Source organism: Sitophilus oryzae, unplaced genomic scaffold, assembly GCF_002938485.1.
Source record: "Sitophilus oryzae breed Bouriz unplaced genomic scaffold, Soryzae_2.0 scaffold_1000_pilon_pilon, whole genome shotgun sequence".
Classification (NCBI taxonomy): Eukaryota; Metazoa; Arthropoda; class Insecta; order Coleoptera; family Curculionidae; genus Sitophilus; species Sitophilus oryzae.
In genome coordinates, this window is record NW_022145617.1 from 3,006,716 (window position 1) to 3,027,778 (window position 21,063).

Consider the following 21,063-nt stretch of genomic DNA (forward strand, 5'->3'; position numbering starts at 1 on the left):
GTATTAACACACACCGTTTTTTAATGAAATAACTCGATTACATTTTTTCAGTTTTGTAGAGTTTTTTTTCACAATGTTTTTTGAAGTCAAATTTTAAATATTATACATTTCCTACTATGCGTTCCAGTTGTACCAACTTATTTCTTTGTAAAATAAAATAAACTACTTTGAAATTGAAATGACAGACACATCTATCACTGTCAAGGATCTTGTCGTTGGACAGACTATACACATAAATATACAACTCTTAAATATGACAAATAAGGTTAGAAATAGAACAAAACTCGCATTTCCTTACCTGGTTGGTCGCCCTGAATTCCTCCACACTGTTTTGTTTCAACAGGGACTTGATCAACCGCACAACACCCAGCGGCGTAATATTGTTACTCTCTACATTCACAACCCTCAACTGGCTATTCTTTTCGAGAGCTTGCGCCAGTCGCTCGGCCCCCCGGTCAGTTAGACTGGTGTTTGATAACGATAACGTTTCTAGGTGAGTATTTTGTTCAAGACCTTCGAAGAGCGTATTGAACTTCTCGTCAGAGATATTCTGTAAAACAAATAAATAAGATTAATAAGGTGATCTCATTATCATCGCGTTAAACTTTGGTATATAAAGGGGCGTCTATTACTTGAGGTGTTTTTGAAATTTTTTTGAACCTCCTCCCTCACTGGTGAGGTGATATGAGATCTCATCAAGGAGATGTAAATGGACAAAATATCAAGCTACATCTTTTATTCGGCCTTAAACAGTCTACACCATTTTGCTAACAAGAAAAAAAAAGGTCAGTGACGTACATGATTTTTTTAAGTTAACCCATGTTTTTATGTTAACCCATATGGCCTTTTTAGTATTAAAATATTATGTCGCACTTATACTAGCTTTTACCCTCAAAATTTCATTTGAATCACTAAAAGCTCTTGGAAGAAAATTATAATAAACCGAAAAAAAATTAAGACTTTATCCCCCTGTATTATCTAATTTATAAGTGAGGAATATCCCCACGAGAGAAATGGCACATGTTTTTTGAAACAACCTGTATAAAAAGTATCACATTATTCACCTGCCTCAATACTATTTCTCAAAATATTCAGCGAATTAAATTATCATGTCTAATTAGACAAAACAGAAGTTTTGTCACAATACAAAAAGCTAAAAGGACTTTTGCATACAAAGTGCACATTGCCCAAAACGTATAAACTAATAGTTGATCATCTCATAAGACGTACGTTCGCCTCTTCCCGCGCTTCAGCTGACAGTTGTGACGTCATTGTAGTTCTTGTCAAAGCCTTCGTGGCCTTGTCATGATAGTGTGTATTATTAGTTGCCTATGGTAAACTTATAAAAATAACAGCTGAGAAATTTTGAGTTAATTATTTTGTCAATTTTAAATGTGAAAATGGTGTCTTTAAAGTTTTTAGAGCTATAGAGTGTATAAATACGTTCATCTTGTGTTGTGGATTGTGACAAAGTGCATACTAAGTGCCCACGATTTTGTTTATTAATTATTTTAAAGCAAAATATGGAAGTACTCTAAAAATAATGCTTGCAAAAGGTTATGCTGGGACCTGCTGTTCTTAAAAATGCATTATTCGAATATTTAATACGATTTATACAGTTAATTTTCTATACTGCATACATATAAGGTGTTTAAATAAATAAACTAAATAATTAACGTTTTGCATTCGGTAACCAATAATGCACTTGTGTGTATTATTGGTTGCCGGATAAGGACTAATAACAATAACCATGACAAGAGCTACAATGACGTCACAAAGCGAGTAGTTTTCGCATGCACCTGGCGGACACTTTTGGCTGAATGAGCAATCCTATTAGGTTAATTGTTCTTGCACATTGCCTTTTGTAAAAATTAAATCTGTATATTTAAACCAAAAATATTGTACACAAGAAAAATGTTAATCTCTTTTTTTTACAGGTTGGCTACTTTCAAAATTAATGTAACAACAATTTTTATGTGATTCACAAAGTTACATCTGTCGTGGAAAATACACTTTTAATAAAAACATTGAGATTTTCGTAACGTATGATGGAGCCTGACAGCTGTACTTTTATTTTAAAAATTCTAAATATTTACAATGTAGCCAAATCTATACGCAGGCTAAGCTGTGTGCTTGTAACTTATTCAGACGATACATACGCTGTAAAATTTAAACCTTCTTAACTTACTAGGCGCGCTTAAAGCTAAGTCCGCTAAACTTAAAACGGTGCATACGGTCAAATGTGCTACAACTGATGTCTACATACATCTCTTAAATTTAACTATTTATTTAGAGGCGCCTATATTGCTAATTACAGCAATATTTAAGTAAAATGCAGCTCTATATTTACAATTCTACAGGGTCCGGCAATAGCACGTCGCGTCAGGAATCTGTAGCTGCTAGAATAAAAAACTTGGGAATTTTGTTTAATCAAACTTGCAAATCTTGTACTAGCAAGTATGTACTAGGATATATTTCAGGAAAATATTTTAACTTCTATAGGGTAGCTCAAAAAAATGTGAGTGGCTCGAGATGATTTTTTTTTCAACGAAAGGCCCTGTATATTATCGCATTTTTGGCTTCTTTTTCGATAATTTCAGAGATATTAATAAATAAATTAAAAATATATATTTTACAGCCACTCTTAAAAAATTATTAAAAATACAAGAACTGCCTTGAAATCAAAACTATACTAGGTATTTACTTTAGATGGTCTGCACGTTGCTATAAATATGGTAATCGTAAATAGGCATACAGGATGTTCAAAATTCTACGCCAAACTTTCTAAAATATAAAAAAATGGATACCTGCAATAAATGGAACACCCTGTATATTATTTTTTCAATAGATGGAGAATTAAAAAATAAACATTTTTGTATTTAGAGTATTTTTTATACGCGGTTTTATATTCGACGTACTTACAGCCGTTAAACGGTAGTAAACAGCCGTTAAACGGTAGCCTACTAAAATGCCGTTAATAGATATTGTGACGTCATTCATGTCGGCGGAAAGTAATGCCTATCTATAAGCATTTTGCAAGAGCACCTGTGGCTCCGTGGCTGAGGCTATCGCTTAGTGAGCGAATGGTCCGTGGTTCAAATCTCACGCCGACCAAGACATTTTTATATTTTTTTTGCTTATAGCGTGATTTTATTGCATTGATTTCACTCTTTTTGGATTAGTTTAGTTATTTGACGGGTTGGTTAGCGTGGTTATTTGGAGGGTGTTAATTCATTGGTTAGTTGGTTATTTGGTGGGGTTGGTTGGTTTTTACTAATTTATATTTGCTTTTTATATTTTTTTTTTATCAGTGTCGAGGTTAGTTGCGTTGGTTACTTGGTGGGGTGGATAGCGTTAGTTAGTCCTTATAAAATTCCTATATTTCATAAAGCCCGTCAAGTGCGTCACATCAACGATGCCATACCTATTAACGGCATTTTAGTAAGCTACCGTTTAACGGCAGTTTAAGTACAGCCTTTTATATTTCATATGGCATTTTCCATATTATCAAAGCGACCCAGTGATTTTTCTCTCGTAAGTCGGAGTGAGCGAGATGCGACGGTGTGCTGTTGCGGCGTTGCCGGTACGACTTTCCCTATCAAGTAAAGTAAAATTACGATCGCAAACAGCTTATTTTTAAAAGACTTTTTTGGGAAAAGATAACTAGATAAAATAATTAGACATGTTTCTGAGCATCTGAAATGGAATTATAAGGATATCGTTAAGGTGTCATTTTTTTATAACGAGGAAACGTGTCAGTAATCGCGATAATTTAAAAACTCAACTTTTTAACGCATAACAAGCTATAACTGAAGAACCATTTTAGATATTGAAACTTTTTTTTATTTTCAAGATCGGATATTTTACAATATGTTTACATAAGAAAAATTCGATAAGGTTGTTTTTTTTTCATTCAAAAATTGTAAACAACCCATCTATTTACTTGAGCATAGCAATTTTCAGCAATCGTGTAATTTTTTATTGAGAAATATTAAGAAAGTTTTTGAAAAAACTACAATCATTAATTTCTATTAGATTTCGAGATATCGATTTTTGAATTCAGAGTTTTAATAGCACGACCACTATCGAACACCAACTCAATTCCACTTATTTTTACCAAAAATGCAAGTGTTTCTAGCTTGCACTTAAAAAAAATCAAGCTATAAGGAAAATTACAACGACTCTTTAATAAATAAACAAATAAAGTATCACGAGACGTAATTAAATCGTGAAGCTGAACGCATGATGTGTACCTTTCCCTAGAACTTTAAGTACTGACAGAGGCATGACAGAGGTACTGATTGGGTTGACCGGTCAACTGCAACAAATCTGCTATATCCCCTTCCACGTCTTAGCCGGAGAGCTGGCGACATATTTAGAGAACATATTTTAGGCAAGTTAGAATAACAAAAAAAAAAAAAGTTTAATAACTTGTGAACCCAGAAGTCTGGCTGGGGGGTTGGGGGTATTTCGCTACTGCGGAACCCTTAACATTTGCAAAAAAATAAATCCAAAAAACATTCTTTATGTAACTTGAAATTTGTTTATTCTTAAATTTTAGCATCTATTTAACCTAGAAATAAGTATGCCAGACTTTTTTTTCGGGTTTAAAGTGTAACCAGACCATTCCAAATATGTTTAATTATTATACCTGGAAAACATACTTTAAGCATACTAAAATTTTTACAGCGTGATTATTAAATGATATTAAAAAATATGTGTTAATTGCCAGACGAATTCAATGGGATTTAATACTTGCCAGACGCGAATAAAGATTTTAAATGAGCGCGACAAAAAAGTCTTATGAGTATCTATAAGCGCGAGAAAGATAGTTTATTGAGACCCGTCGGCAGCCGATGCGGCTGACGTAACAGTATTTTGGAGTACTTCAAATTTTCATAAAAACAATTTTTTTTCGGTTTCAATTATTTGCAGGCTTTTAATTCAGAGATTATTTTGTTGGAATTAAGTTACCCTGTACGAATATGTATTTATAAATTAAATGTTGACGTGCATAGTGTAAATAGTTTAGAATAATTACTGCAAATAAATATTTTAGTAACTACTAATTTCGCTACTAACTACTAAATCACAATGGATAAAAAACATTTAAGTTGTGTAGTTTGTAAAAAAGAAGCGGTTTTAGCAGAAAACGTAATCCCGACAAAAGGGTACCATATACAGTGCTAAAAAAATAAGTATTCTGGAATTTTATTAAAGTACCATTGTTAATCTTACTAAATAGATTCAAAAGTAAGTAAAAGTGCTTTACTTTTATTCTTAGGCGTTAAAATGACTTTTTTATATTGTCAATCAGGTCGCAAAAATTAATAATAATATAATATGTCACAAAAGTATAATAATAATTATACTTTTGTGACATATTAGTAAAGTAAGTATAATAAGTATTCTTATTGAAAGGATTTCAATCATACATTTTTATTAAAAAATGTTTCTTTTTATTTATTCAATATTAGTTAGTTTTTTTTAGTTTTTACGTCAGCCGCATCGGCTGCCGACCGGGTCTCAATAAACTATCTTTCTCGCGCTTATAGATACTCATAAGACTTTCTTATCGCGCTCATTTAAAATCTTTATTCGCGTCTGGCAAGTATTAAATCCCATTGAATTCGTCTGGCAATTAACACATATTTTTTAATATCATCTAATAAACACGCTGTAAAAATTTTAGAATGCCTAAAGTATGTTTTCCAGGTACCGTATGATCGAATAAAAACGGCGTCAGCGATGGCTATGAAATGAAGATCGTTGTCATTTTATATGTAAATTTATATGGGAAATATCATCGATCGTCATTTCCCAGCCAACTGGACGCCGTTTTTTTTCGATCATACGGTATAATAATTAAACATATTTGGAATGGTCGGGTTACACTTTAAACCCGAAAAAAAAGTCTGGCACACTTATTTCTAGGTTAAATAGATGCTAAAATTTAAGAATAAACAAATTTCAAGTTGCCTAAAGAATGTTTTTTGGATTTATTTTTTTGCAAATGTTATGGGTTGCGCAGTAGCGAAATACCCCCAACTCCCCAGCGAGACTTAGGATTCTGGGTTCACCAGTTAATAAACTATACATTTTTAGTTATTCTAGCTTGCCTAAAATATGTTCTCTAAATATGTCGTCAGCTCTTAGGCTATCTCTTAGCGATGTGCACAGTTTCTCGGTTTATTTCGTACGTTTGGCAACGTGTTTACTGTTCTCTCTTTGTTCAGTACATTATAAACGCATTGTACTCTTCTTACATACGGAAATCTCGACCCAAGACTAACCTTTGCCAGCACTTAGTATATAAATCCGTTCTACGTCGTCTCTTGTTGTTTTATGACAGATCATATCTCGATATGATTGGAGTGACGGGACGATAAACGACGCACTGATGCAGATGCGTATGAACTCGACTTAAGATTTTTGAAACTTCGTCAACGCTTTTTGAACTCTTGTCAAACTAAAGGATATTGTTTGTGTCATATTATGTCAAATAACCAGCGTTCTGGAAAATGATAAATATTTGAGATATTGCTTTTTCATTTTGGTTTGCGTTATTACGTGTGTTGGGTGTTTTTAAAAGTTAAGTGGAGGAAAAATCGAGAGAAAAGCAAGTGTAGACCCAGAGAGTGGGATTAGCCATCAATAAAGTTTGTATACCATATCGTACATATATGATACTAAAAACTGAAGAAGTTGCAAAATAAAGACATCACACGATAGGTAACTAATAACAGCTTTTAGTAATATAGAGAGATAAGGTCAAAAGGTACTGGTTTAAAAAAATAAAGATTAAAGTTAATTAACCAACTTTTATAGTATAAAAGTAAGTGTTTACTGATAATACTTTAGATAGACTAAGCAGGTGCCTTTATGTAAAAATACAAATTTTTAAAACAATCCCTCATTGGTTCTCCTATTACCATCGCCAAAAAGTCAGTCAGCATCTAGACAGCTAACTTTTAATCCATAACTATATTTCAAGATTTTTCATTTTTTCCTTCAAGTGCCCAAATTCTGTAACTTAGAAAACACTAAGCGCTTTTAGACGCTTAGCGCATATGACGTTAATTTTCGTTAGCGCGCACTTATCTACCGATTTGGGTATTCTCATTTGATCCGCTTAGTGCCTTTACCCATTGCAGTAAGCGATTTAAAAATGGCTACCTTAAAGGATTGTTTTGCTTGTCGAAGTCAGTAAAAATATAAAAAATTGTGCGTTCTCTTTAGTTTTAGTCTTGCTCTCAATTTCTTCTTCTATAAATTCCTTAATAAGTAATTGATAATGAACGACTTGGCAGCTATAAATACTGTTTAAAACATGCTGAGAAGTGTCTTTAACATTTCCCTCGTATAATAAGAATAATGACATATCCATAGAAAAATAGGTTCAATAATAATAATTCAATAATATAGTTCAAATAAATTGACTATTGGTAAATGATTAGTAGCCTGAGAAATTGCGATGCTGCTTATGCTGGAATGTGCTTAACGCGTATCCAGAAAACGATTCGCACGAGAATACCAAAATCGACTGCTTGGCGTTCCGCTAATCGAATACTTTCGCTTACCGCTTGAATCGCTTTTGTAACGTTTTTATGTCGAAGTTCCAGAATTCGGGCCCAGCATCAGGTTAATGCTGCCTAAAATTCAAAATTTGAAGTTTGTGACACTTCTAGAAGTACCTTAGACTCTTTTTGAAAGAAATTTGACAAGCGATAATTCATAAACTATGAAGTATAATTACTAGATATTTTGGCAATCTAGCCAGCTATAGCATCGTCATGTTTAGTAAAAATTAATATCCTTGCTTTATTCACAACAAAGTTACAAGGTAGTCAAAAGTGCTGCTAATACCTTCGAGAAAAGGATGGTACGGTGCTCGACAATTATTGATCTAGGTGTTATTTATGTATAGTCTCTTGACGTTGAAAGTCGAAATTCGTGTAAATGCTATGATTGTTCGACGGCTGACTGTGCTGTTTATGGGCAGATTTTGCACATCACCTTTTGGCTAATAAACGCTCATTTTTCAAGTTAAGTTAACAGGTAACCATTCTAGTTTGATGTATTAGTAAAACAATTTGATGTATCTTATAATTATTTCTCTACCTGTATATACACTCGCGGATAATTATACCTTCCAAAACACCCTATTATTCTTCTCAGTCAAACTTACTTTAATATTATTCCAATTGAGATCAATGTATTTTGGATCGTCGTTCTGTACTCGCCTAATTGAATCTTCAACGTCAGTATTGTTAGGCGGGTCCATGGGAAATATCTTAGGTTTCGACGCCTTCGTGATGCCATCCCATCCTAAACCGACTGGTTGGCCTTTGTTGAGTAACGAGGCGTGATACTGTTCTTGGTTCATCATTGAATGGAAGCCCAAAATAGCTGCAATTGAAAAGATATATTGATCGAAGGATAAAACTAAAATTTTGTATTTATATACAGGGTGTCAAAAAATAGTGTATCTAACTTCGATTGGTGATTCTACAGATAAAAATAAAACAAAAAGTTCCTATAAACATATGCCCTAAAATGCTTCCCGAAGGAGTTACAGCCCGCGAAAGGTTAATTAAAAATAATATATTTTGTATTATTTTTATGAACATTGGTAAACTGTTTTTCCTGAAATTTGGTATTATTACATACATTTTAATACCAAAGCGAATGGCGATTGTATAGAGTACTTTTTATTAGGGTAGAAAGTACTACTGGTGGTACTTCCTTTATTCTTATAGATACAGTAATTTCAACAAATGGCATAAAAAGCTGCTCTTCATTTAGTTCGAAACGGTGAACGGTTTTCAAGACATTTGCGTTAAAAAGTTACGATCATGGACGGATACAGGAATTTATTTTAGGGGGGGTGCAAATAAAAAGTAATGTGGAATATACTTTTTAGAGCGCGATTTTTAACCTAAAAGCCTAATATTTAACCTAACTTATAGATTTTAGGAGGGGGGCCTTAATGGCATAAACAGCCTGTCGATATTTTCACTTCCAACTGAGATACGCGGTCTTTTTGAATGTTCGACAATTTTGAAAATTGCCCACAAATTTTTTATTTCGCCTTCTTATGTAGGTATTAGTCTTTTAATTTCCCCCATAAAAAGTCCAAAGGACTTAAATCACAGTACCTAGCAAGCCAAGATATGGGGCTTCTTGTTCCACTCCAATTCTCTCTAAATTCTCCATTTTATAGTTCAGCTGTAAACCTGGCGTTTTAATTGTGATTGGTAATACTAATATAAATTGTTAATTTACCTTTTCAAATGTCTTAATGACTAAGAATTAACTGTGATAAAAAATAATTAGGTAAATAGATCAACACAAAATCAAAGCCTGTTTCGATATAAAGTTAAAACATCTAATATTTCTCATTTTTAGAAACAGGTACCCATAACTTTATGTCGTTGGAAAGGGTTAAAGGCCAGCGTTTTTTAAGTTCATAACCAACTATGATTTCCATTTAAAAAAAAATATTTTTTTTATTTCTGGCTAAAAGAACAGCTTGAGAGCTCATACATCTATGTCGGTTTTGCTCTTTCTAGTCGGGAAATAGGTTTTCTCTGTTAAAACAGACTAATTTCGACCACCCTGTACACTAATTTCTAAGAAATATTTGAAATCAAAGTATTTATTGCCATGTAAATTTACACTGAATTGACGATGCGGAGACAAATATTACCCAACTTGTTTAACCAATCGATTGTCTACTATAACTTGTGACTCAACTTGAACTTCTATTTTTTTGGCGAGGTCAATCTCTAGACGTCATTTACTAAAAATTAACATAAAACTTAACAACTAATGACTTAATTACAATCTTAAAAAAGTAATTAAAAAATAACGAAGAGAACGGGCAATGTAAATGACCTCTAGGGCTTGACCTAGCCAAAATTATCATTGATTGTCTTCCCCCAGCAGTCTTTGACGCCGTTTCTTTTCGGTCATATGTTATATGCTACTATGCATAATGTTAATTTTATAGTGTATGCTTATAGTTCCAAATATTTATTCTAATCCAGGTACTCTGTATAACTAGAGTTTTAAAATAATAAGCAAAATAAATCGCGATACTGGCTTATCTATCGAATTTCTAACATGTTCTCTCGAAAGCAACCATCCTGATTTATCAAATGAATAGCGCAATAGCGCAATGCAGCGATTTAAACTTTTAAAATACTTTCCTCTTATTGCTACGGTTTATCTTCGCAATTTGATGTTTCTTAAAGAGAAAATGCAACAGTTGAGAGAGTTCAAAAGGATCGAGTTAGAACATTTGCTACGTCTGGAAGATCTATTACAAACAGTGCAAAGGGAATTGGTCATTCGCACCGAACTGCAAGAAGAAAAATCCGGATAAATACGGGAACGGAAACATAACAAACGTCTAGCAAAGCTCTCGGCTTTAGAAAAGCTTATTCAACGAGTTACACGAATTCAACATGAAAACTGATATAAGTGCATCTAATTATAGCTAAATTATTAATTAATTGCATACTTAATTGTGTTAGTTAATAAATTATTCTAAATAAATGTGGATTTGAATCAAAAATCAATATAATAATAAATTATGAATATAAATGTCTCTGTTATAAAAAAAAATTGGCGCCTGGAGGCGCGTGCGTATAGCCGCCGATACTAAAGTAGGTTAATAAAAAGTTGGTAGGCAGTTCTTTTAGTTTCAAAGTAAAGGAATTTTTCCAATTTTTATTTTATCTCAAAAACTGCGACTTTGACTGATTTTGATGTTATTACAAATTTTGTTGCAAATATTATTCCTAATCTTAAATTGAAAACCGCGTTTCGCTAGCTACTGTAATTTTGGAGTTACAATTTTTTTAAATTTTTAACCCCCTCCCATACCCCCTTAACAACCCCCCACCGCCACCAAAAACTACTAGCCAGATTCTCGGGTGCCACAGTATTTTTGTGCCAAATTTGGTTAAAATCGGTTTAGCGGTTTTTGAGTTATCGTGTTACAGACAGACACCATGAAAATATTTTGTATTTAGGTCATTCGTGACCCAAATAACTCATTTTGAGTGAAATTAAAAAACCTTTTTTTTCCGATCTTAATAGCCTACCATACGGCTAATAAGCATTCGTTAAAAAAATGAAATAAAATTTTTAAGGTATTACTACTACACTGTCTAATACACATAAAAAATTCAGTTTATTTGGAGCAATTATTATTAATCAACGCAAACAGTCAATTAATGTAGTTTGAATACTGGAATCATGTTAATTGGTCCTCTTTAACAAATATTTAAAATATTTAAAAAAAAATATATTAAAATTTTGAAAATTTTGTTAGTGCCCGGTGGCGAAGAGGTACAGGCTCTCGTCTACCAATCTCAAGGTTGTGGGTTCGAATCCTACACCCGGCATTTCATCAGCCGACTATTTTTATCAAAATAAAAATAGTTTGGGTACCTAGGTCGACTCAGTCTTAAATGAGTACTTGGGATTCACAATCCTGAGGTAATAGGCGGTTGAAACGTAGTGCTAGCCACATTACCTTCCTTGTATACCGAACGGCTCCAGCATGGTAAGCTGTACCTTGTTACTCCCAAGGCGTTAAAACGCTATAAGTATACGGGAGCTATTATTATTATTGTTAAAATTTTGTTATATCTTTAAAAATAATCTAAAATGTCAATATTCCATGGGTATACTGATAAATCATGTCTAAATTATAAGAAAATGCATTTTCTATGAAAACTTGAAGAGATAGGTAAAAAAATGGTATAATACAATTTGATAGACAATTAAATTGTGCTTCTGATTCTCATAAAATATACAGGGTGTTCCATTTAAATTAAACAAGTTATTGCCGTTTATAGCTAATACTTATTTAAAATAAATTTTTAGACTCTCTGTATAAGGTAGTATTATTTTTATTATTGCAACACAATAACTGATCAATAAATAAACTTCAGTACCATATTGGGTTTTAAAAACTCAAATGCGCCTAGAGAAATGAACCATTAAAATTATTATTTTTTTTGATATTTTTTATACAACTTTAAAGTAAATATGTAACAGTAAGATTAAAATGCAGTAAACCTGAATCAAATTTGCTTTATTTTAATCGTAGAAACTTCATAAATAATATACACGGTGTTCCGTTTAAAAAAATACAACTTTGATATTTTTTATTTATTTAGGACCTCTGTATCTGATAATATTTTTAAATTGTAGCTCTAATAGTCCTTCAAAAAACCTAAAACTTACAATTTGCAAAAATTTAATCGTTTAGCTACAATACTCCGTGTCGTATGTGTTGAACAACCCTATATATGTAAAATCGTTTTTACTCAATATAAAAATAAATTACAATCTTAAAAAGTAATTAAAAATAACAGAGAACGGGCAATGTAAATGACCTCTAGGGCTTGACCTAGCCAAAATTATCATTGATTGTCTTCCCAGCAGTCTTGTGCCGTTTCTTTTCGATCATATGTTATATGCTACTATGCATAATGTTAATTTTATAGTGTATGCTTATAGTTCCAAATATTTATTCTAATCCAGGTACTCTATAACTAGAGGTTTTAAATAATAAATAAAAATAAATCGCAATACTGGCTTATCTATCGAATTTCTAACATGTTCTCTCGAAAGCAACCATCCTGATTTATCAAATGAATAGCGCAATAGCGCAATGCAGCGATTTAAACTTTTAAAATACTTTCCTCTTATTGCTACGGTTTATCTTCGCAATTTGATGCTTCTTAAAGAGAAAATGCAACAGTTGAGAGAGTTCAAAAGGATCGAGTTAGAACATTTGCTACGTCTGGAAGATCTATTACAAACAGTGCAAAGGGAATTGGTCATTCGCACCGAACTGCAGAAGAAAAAATCGGAAAATACGGGGCGGAAACATAACAAACGTCTAGCAAAGCTCTCGGCTTTAGAAAAGCTTATTCAACGAGTTACACGAATTCAACATGAAAACTGATATAAGTGCATCTAATTATAAATAAATTACCGTCTTTAAATTTATTTTTCGAAATGTATCTTAATATTAATAATAAAAGTATAACTTAAAACTAAAACACGCAATTACCTAATGGCCTATACCGGGTGCGTCTCGAGAAGTGGCTCACCCTATAATTTTTTTTTTCTAATATTCAATTGTTTTCGGTCACTTCGGTTTCGCCGGAAATAACTAGAACTTTTAATTTTTAAAAAAAAAAAAAAAAAAATGTTTTTACTTTATTCGATAGAAAATGACACTGTGAATAGTGACTGACATATCATATGTCCCTTATGATATGTTGGTTGATATGTCTTGACTTTGATATTAATGAGTTTTTAGGCTATGTATATATGTGTATCATATTGAAAAATTAATCATTTACATAGTAAATTTAATATTTATAAGTGGATATTAAAAAGAAACCTATTTTTTTTGTAAAATGCTACTATATCTGTAGAGGGGGGTATCTCGGAAACTACTGGGGCTAGAGAGACGGTCAAATGGGAAAAGAATTACAGTTTTGTGGAGTCATAAACATATGTATACGCCTTTATAAATGGCCCTTAATTCTATAGATAATACTGCTCTATGTATATTTTTCCTATAGAAGGACGATTAATAAGTGATAATAATTTAAGTGATTATCGCTTGGTAGCCATATTGTAATTGTCATTTTGAAATATTAATTCAGAAGTCATTTCTGTCAGTTCTACAAAATATCCCGTCAATTCATATTACAAAATGGCAAAAAAGAATATATGCTTTATTTCGTTTGTTATATAATCTTTTGAATACAACTCGATGTTTAGGGATTACCTAATACTTTCGCCTGACACTCAATGCGAACCGGCGGATAACGCATTTCGTGTCGCGTAAAGTATTGTTCGGTAATCCCGAAACATCTTGTGGTATCACATTCGATAATCACATCCCCTTAAAGAATGTGTTTATATTTTTTAATAATAAATAAAAACCATAGTATATAAATAAAATAAAGCGCCATAAAAAGCGCCATTTTAAACTTTTCAGCGATATAAGCTATATGTTCTTTTCGAAAGATTAGAGTTATAGCAAAGAATATTATAATTTCTTGGTTATAGCCATCATTTTTAAACATTTCACTTAGCCATGGAAACAAATTTAATCGTCGTTGCTCTCAAAGATGTCAAACTGTCACATCCAAACTTTATAAATAAAAAAAATTGTAAATATGAATTTTCAAGAACAGTATTGACATGCTAGAAAAGTAAAATTTAGAGACTCGCACATCAATAAAGTGGTTCCAATATGACTTCATTATGACACCCCCCTCATAATGAAAGATGTTAAAAATGATTTATATCATAATTATATAAAACTCAGAATGGGAAGAGGTGGACCAATTGAGGCCACCTCGATCCACTTGACCTATCCATTTTAAATTTTCTGTTTTAACAGTTCTGTGTGAAAAGCTGTAAACTGTAATTCAGTTTTAAAACGATGCATTTATGGACTCAAAACACTGGATGATTTTTTGGGCATTTTCTAAAATAACTTAAAGTGTGTGTAATGATATTAGTTTTTTAAGTTTAGTTGATTGTAATGCTAATTGTAAAGAATCGTTTAATAAAGTAGTAGTCGTCTTTTTAGTTAATATCATAAGATAATAATAAAGAATACCATAAATACACCAATAAGTTATAAATAAAAAAAGCCTATAGAGTAAATATCAATAAGTTATAAATCATAAAGAATAAGAATACCATACTAAAGTGAAATTCAAGAAAGATAAGAATTAGCTATAACTCAGTAATTTTGCAAAAAAAAAAAAAAAAAAAAAAAAAAAAAAAACTTTAAAAATGGCGCTTTTATGAAGTCATGGCCAACTATGGTTTACATTTAGAAAACATATATTTCTGTCATATGTCAAAAATGACAGGCTTTAGAAAAAAAAACGGAGAACACAATCTCAGTAAGGATGTGATTATCTACAACTTTTATCTGAAAACTTTTTGTCTAGAATAGATTATAACGGACCTTTTTTAAAATGCCCGAAATTTGGTTTTATCGAAATATCTAGTAAGCCATAAATTTTTCAAAAAATTGAAAGGCGCATATTTATGACCTAAAACATACATAAAAATGCAATTGTTTCCCTATTTAACCGACTCTCTATCTCCAGTAGTTTCCGAGATACCCATAGAGAACATCGCAGAAAACTCACCCTGTATATGAATATTTTTAATAAAAATAAACGGCATACTTAAATGGCAAAATAATAAAAAAACTTAATTCTCCTCAATTTTTGTTTAATGAATATTTTCGTACAGCTCCCGACTGGGAACGCGCTACACATTGTAGTGCAGCGGAAGAGATTTAAACCTCATTTATACCGGGTGCGTTTCAAAAGTGGCTCACCCCCATAACTTTTTTTATTTTTTTTTCAGATAAAAAACGATATTTGATATACTAATTATATGACATAAATTAGGATTGATAGACGTATTCAATTGTTTTTGGTCACTTCCTGTTTCACCGTAAATGACTACAACTTTTGATTTTTAAATTGCCCCCTCGGTATTTTTTTACTTTATTCGATAGTAAATGACATTCTGAATAGAACAATATGTCAACTTTAGACATTTTGGATTAAAAAATAGTATTTTAAATTTCAATCTAGAATGCCATGACTATGTTAAAAACACTAATTCTTAATCAAGGAGCCTTGGAAAAATAGATTTGATCGTCTAATGTTTTAATGTCTTATCCTGACAAGTTAGAAAATGCTCAAATCGTATTTTTACTCATATCTCAATTTTTTCAAATGGAACGAGGGTGGCTCGTTAGCATATTTGGAAAAAGCATTTTTTTACAAATAATTTGATACCACACACTTGGTATTTCGAGTCAAATTTTCGTTACGAACCGCTAGTTATAATTTCAAATAAACCATATATGAAAATGTGAAAAGTTGACATATGATATGTCATTCTATTCAGAGTGTTATTTTCTATGGAATAAAGTAAAAAAATACTGAGAGTTCCATTTAAAAATCAAAAGTCATTTCCGGTAAAACAGGAAGTGACCAAAAGAATTGAATACGTCAATTAATCCTATGATATAAAAAATGGCGTTTTTTTATCTGAAAAAATAAAAAAGTTATATATACTAATATAGTGAGCCACTTTTGAGACGCACCCGGTATACCACAGACCGCAGCTATAAAACTCGTTTCTGCCGCACTACAAAGTTTAGCGCTTTCCAGATCGTAAGCTATCGTACAAAAAAATTCCTTACACAAAAGGTGTCAAGAATTAAGTCCTCTAAAAATTTGCCATTTAAATAAGCCCCTTATTTTTATTACAAATGATCGAGAAATTGGGAAAGCCACATTCATTAGTTATTATCATAATATTTGAGACTTTATGTTAATTAACAGGAATATGTAAATAATATTTTTTACAAAATTACTTATTCAAAAGTTGTAAAGAATTTAATTTCTCTTACAACTAAAAGACTGCAAAAAATTACCTACTTTTTTCGTTCGGATTCCGGTTAATCAAAATATATCGGCATAGTAGGCTTACGTATATTTGGTTGCCTAACGACTACTAGCAATATTTAATTTTAATTAAAAACATTGAACAGATGAATCACACAAACTTAATTACTTCATCCTTATTTTTATATTATCCATAATAGAACTGTTCATATTTTTTATGTAAATTGTAGAAATACATCTACTTCTAACAAATAAAATAAACACAACTATCTAAATAGCTAAATAAACAAGTGTGTCAGTTACTGTTGTTACTATGAATAGTAATTGAAATTAGTTTCAACAAATGTTCCACTTGAAATAAAAATATGACTGGATTTAATTATGTAGCTAGCAAGAGAAAGCATTAGATAAAAATAGATATCTAAGTATACTTACATATTTTTTAGATAAAATAAGATAAAAAAAATATGAGAATGTTACTTATGACAAAAAAATTGCTTACCTATTTAATATAATTTTTATATTATTTACCGGCGCGTGATGCCGATGTATTGCTGAATTATTATCATGTAAATATGATGACCAAATAGACTATTTATATTAAAATTGACATTACTATAATACCTATAAAACCAAAAATAGTTGTATTTTTTTCACTGTCAATGTAATTTTTTAAATTTCAACTGCAATACTATGGTAAAAAGTGAAAATATCTGACTGCAAATGTAGTAATTTGGTTAGGTTTACATGCATCTGTAATGCATCGTCTTGTCATTTTCTATGCAGTTTTATTAGTTTGTTTTAAACACTACAGCTAATACTTTGACTACATATGATTATAAATGACAGATGCATATAAAACCATCTAAAAAGAAAAGTAGAACTGACCTGCCAAATCAATTATTTCTTCCTGAGTTGCACCAGATAATGCATGTTCATACTCGTCACCTAAATCCACTGCTATCTTTTCGTCTGCTTCTATTTCTTTCTTTGGCGGAGGAGGTGGAATCCACTAAAAAATTGTACTACTATAAAAATCCATTTACTTTTAAATTTCCTAAAATATATTACTTTTTTGCCTCGAACAACACCTGCTTCGTATGGTTTTAATTCTGGTCTATCTGGCGTTTCTATCGCTTGCCTATTAATATGTTCAATTAATTGTTTCCTATTTAATGGTCCAGTGGGTTCCTTATCACAATCGTAACTTGTTCTTTGCGAAGGGGGTAGAAATGAATCCTAAAATATTTCAATAATTCATATTCAAAAAAAACAACCGTAATTCTAGTAGACTTACATCGGGGTCCACTTCTTTGGCTAATATATTTATTTCCTCGAGGTTAACTTATCTAAGAGGGGTCTCTCATCTACATCATCATATACACTTAGGTCTTTGCCATATAGTTTGGCTGGGGTTGTCATAGTTGTGGTTTTGGTCGTCGACGACGTCTGTAACATAAAAAAACACCGAAATTAAGCACTATACCGTTCTTGTAGGGCGTTGTTCGACATTAACCTATAAACTCAACAATAGAACAATCACTTTTTATGAACTTCTGTTTTGAAAGGCTAACCGTACCTATTCTATTTCTTTGTTAAAATAATTGAATATCGTCCACACCTTCGTAAAACGTTTAAAACTTTGTGAAATTCAAACCCGACAAAATGTGAAAAACAATATCTTGTTCTGCTAATTGACAACTTAGTAGATCAATAAACAATTCATAAGCATAAGTATAAAGAAAAAGATAGAGACATCTTTCATCTGTGTCACCGGCAGACATACAAAGAAGGCCATCCTTTTCTATTTTTATTGGACTACGTTTACATGTACAGACCAGAATATTTGTTTATTCAGACTGAAAAATTAATTAGTTTTTAATATATATAATTAAAATTAAAAAAATCGCAAAAGTATTATTCCTGTAATAAAACTAAGTGATTAATTTTGTTTTAAAATATAAATATGCAAATGTCTCACTCAATTTATAATCAATTTTCCTGTTCCCTGCTTAAAGATAAATTAATGTGATTTTCCGCGAAGGACGATGCAGATTTTCTATATGAAAACTTGCTAAAACTGCTAAAACGTAAATTTTGACAGATATGACACCATCTTGAATTTTCTTAAAGGGAAACCCGCACATATTTTAGCATCATCCGGTAGAAAAAATTTAGATAATTTCAAAAATATATAGTTTATTACACTTTGTATTTGCCGCTTTTTCTATATACAATATATACAGTATACAGGGCTTAATACCAAGAGATCCTCTATTTTTTTATATATTTGGATATAAATGCCATTCAGTTTAGTGATAATTAAAAATACAATAGGAATGAAAACACAACCAAAATTAAACATTTTATTGAATTCAGGAAAAGATTGCCGGAGGATACCAAAATACGTGGTTTCTATTTAAAAAACGTTTTTTTGACGTTTTAAAAAAATATGTCAAATAGAAAATCAGCATCCGCGCGTAAAATTACATTGACATTTTTTTACTATCTTTAAATAGAAAAAAAGAAAATTTTAATTTGAGTGAGACACACAAAATGATTCTGGAAGATTTCATTATCCAGCTCCCTGTATATCGAGAACGCTAAGTGCGAGGTATACTAAACAATAAACATGTATTTTTGAAATTATCTAAAAATGGTCTACCGGACGATATTAAAATATATGAGGGTTTCCATTTAAAAAATTGAAGATGGCGTCGTATCTGTCAAAATTGACGTTTTAAAATAAATCAGGTAGGAAATCGGCATCCTCGCGTAAAATTACATTGAAAAATGCTTTTGCATTATTTTAATAGAACAGAAAAATTGTAAATTGTGTGAGACACTGAAAATGATTCGGGAAGAGTTCAACCACCTATACAGTGTGCCATAAATTCGAGCATTGGTATCTCCAGAACCATATTAAATACAAACATGGTTAAATTGGAGCAAAGTTGCCTTGGGCCTTGAAATTATTGAAACTTTTTTGATGGCATCTTGATAAACATCCTAAGGCGCAAACTTGCCCCAATTTAAGTTATTCTTAATCTAAGAATTTAACCATGTTCGTATCTATTACGGTTTCCGAGATACCCTTTTTCGTACCACAAATTTGTAACACCCTGTATACTGTATATCAAAAACGGTAAGTGCCAAGTATACCAAAAAACTATATATTTTTGTACAAACATGTTTGTTATAATACCGTATGAAAATGTATTCTTCATTAGATATACAGGGTGTCCCAAACTGAGCGTGCATTAGAAGTTTCTAGGGAACTAAAAGATCTAGATCGGAGATTTTTTGCACATCATTGTTTCACAATGAGATCTATCAATTAAAAATATTTTCAATATGGCGGCACTTCCGGAAATACCGGAAGTTGACAACCACTTTCTTATTTTAAATGGGTATCCCCATTTTTTATTGCATACTTAAATTATCTGTAAAATTATATAAATTCTGATAACAAACACTCTACAGCGTGCTACAAATTCGAGGTACGAGCATACCGTAATACCTCGGAACCGTAATAGATACGAAGATGGTTAAATTAGGGCAAAGTTGCTCCTTGGCATGTTCACCAAGATGCCATCAAAAAAGTTTTAAAAATTTCAAGGATTGCGGAGTTTTTTGGAAAAAACGGATTTTTTTAAAATTAATTTTATTTTTTGCATTGTCGGTTGCTTTTTCGAAGAATCAAAAAACCAATTGATCATTCTCATAACCACTTTATTAGGGCTATCTGAAAAACCCCGGTTTAATTTTTTTAGATTTTCAAATTAGCTGATAATTTGTGAGATAATTTTTTTTTTTTTTAATTTTTCTTAAATACGGACCTGCATTTTTTTTTTTATTTTCAGAATTTTGAAAGACTTTAGGTCTCCTGAGTACAATGATATACCACATTGATACTTTTTTTGTAAAAAAAAAAAAAAAAAAAAAAAAAAAAAAAACTATTTAAATTGTTATTTTAAAAATAATAAAAAAAAAAAAAAAAGTTTATTTATATTTATTCTTTGATCTGACTTAATATTTTCAGCACAACAAATATTGATCAGCGCTAATTAACATTTAATAAAAAATAAAAAAAAAAAAAAAAAAAAAATTTCAAATATAATTAATATCCAGGTCAACATTGTAAAGATATTAATAAATTCTTAAACAAAAAAAAAATTATTTGTGAATTTGACAATCCCAGTGTACCATCTAATAATATGCATAATATTAATCGTAGTTATTTATAAATAAATCAACTTCTAACACACGTTTCTCATGCTCTGCATAACGCACCCTCCATAATGCACAATTTATTTTTTCGTTCAGTCTTATTTAAAGCTCTTTGAACAGATTTACTTCTTATACTTCCGAATGCATTTTGATACCCTTCTTAGACAAGGAATAATGACGTAGAGAGGGGACAGGTACACGGCAGCTGAAAGTGACGCAAGTTGTCACCACGCGAAATTCTCCAAAGGCGTAGCATCAGAAATTGTTGTACCGAGACGGTACAAAATAATTTATTAAAACGTAAACTAATTTATCGTTCATTTTTGAGCCAAAGTCTCGTCTG

The 21,063-nt window shown here is 31.3% G+C and overlaps 1 pseudogene; it reads right to left on the reverse strand.

The window, feature by feature from the left end:
• Nucleotides 1–247: 247 nt before the first annotated feature.
• Nucleotides 248–18,027, reverse strand: LOC115881015 (annotated as a pseudogene).
• Nucleotides 18,028–21,063: the final 3,036 nt, after the last annotated feature.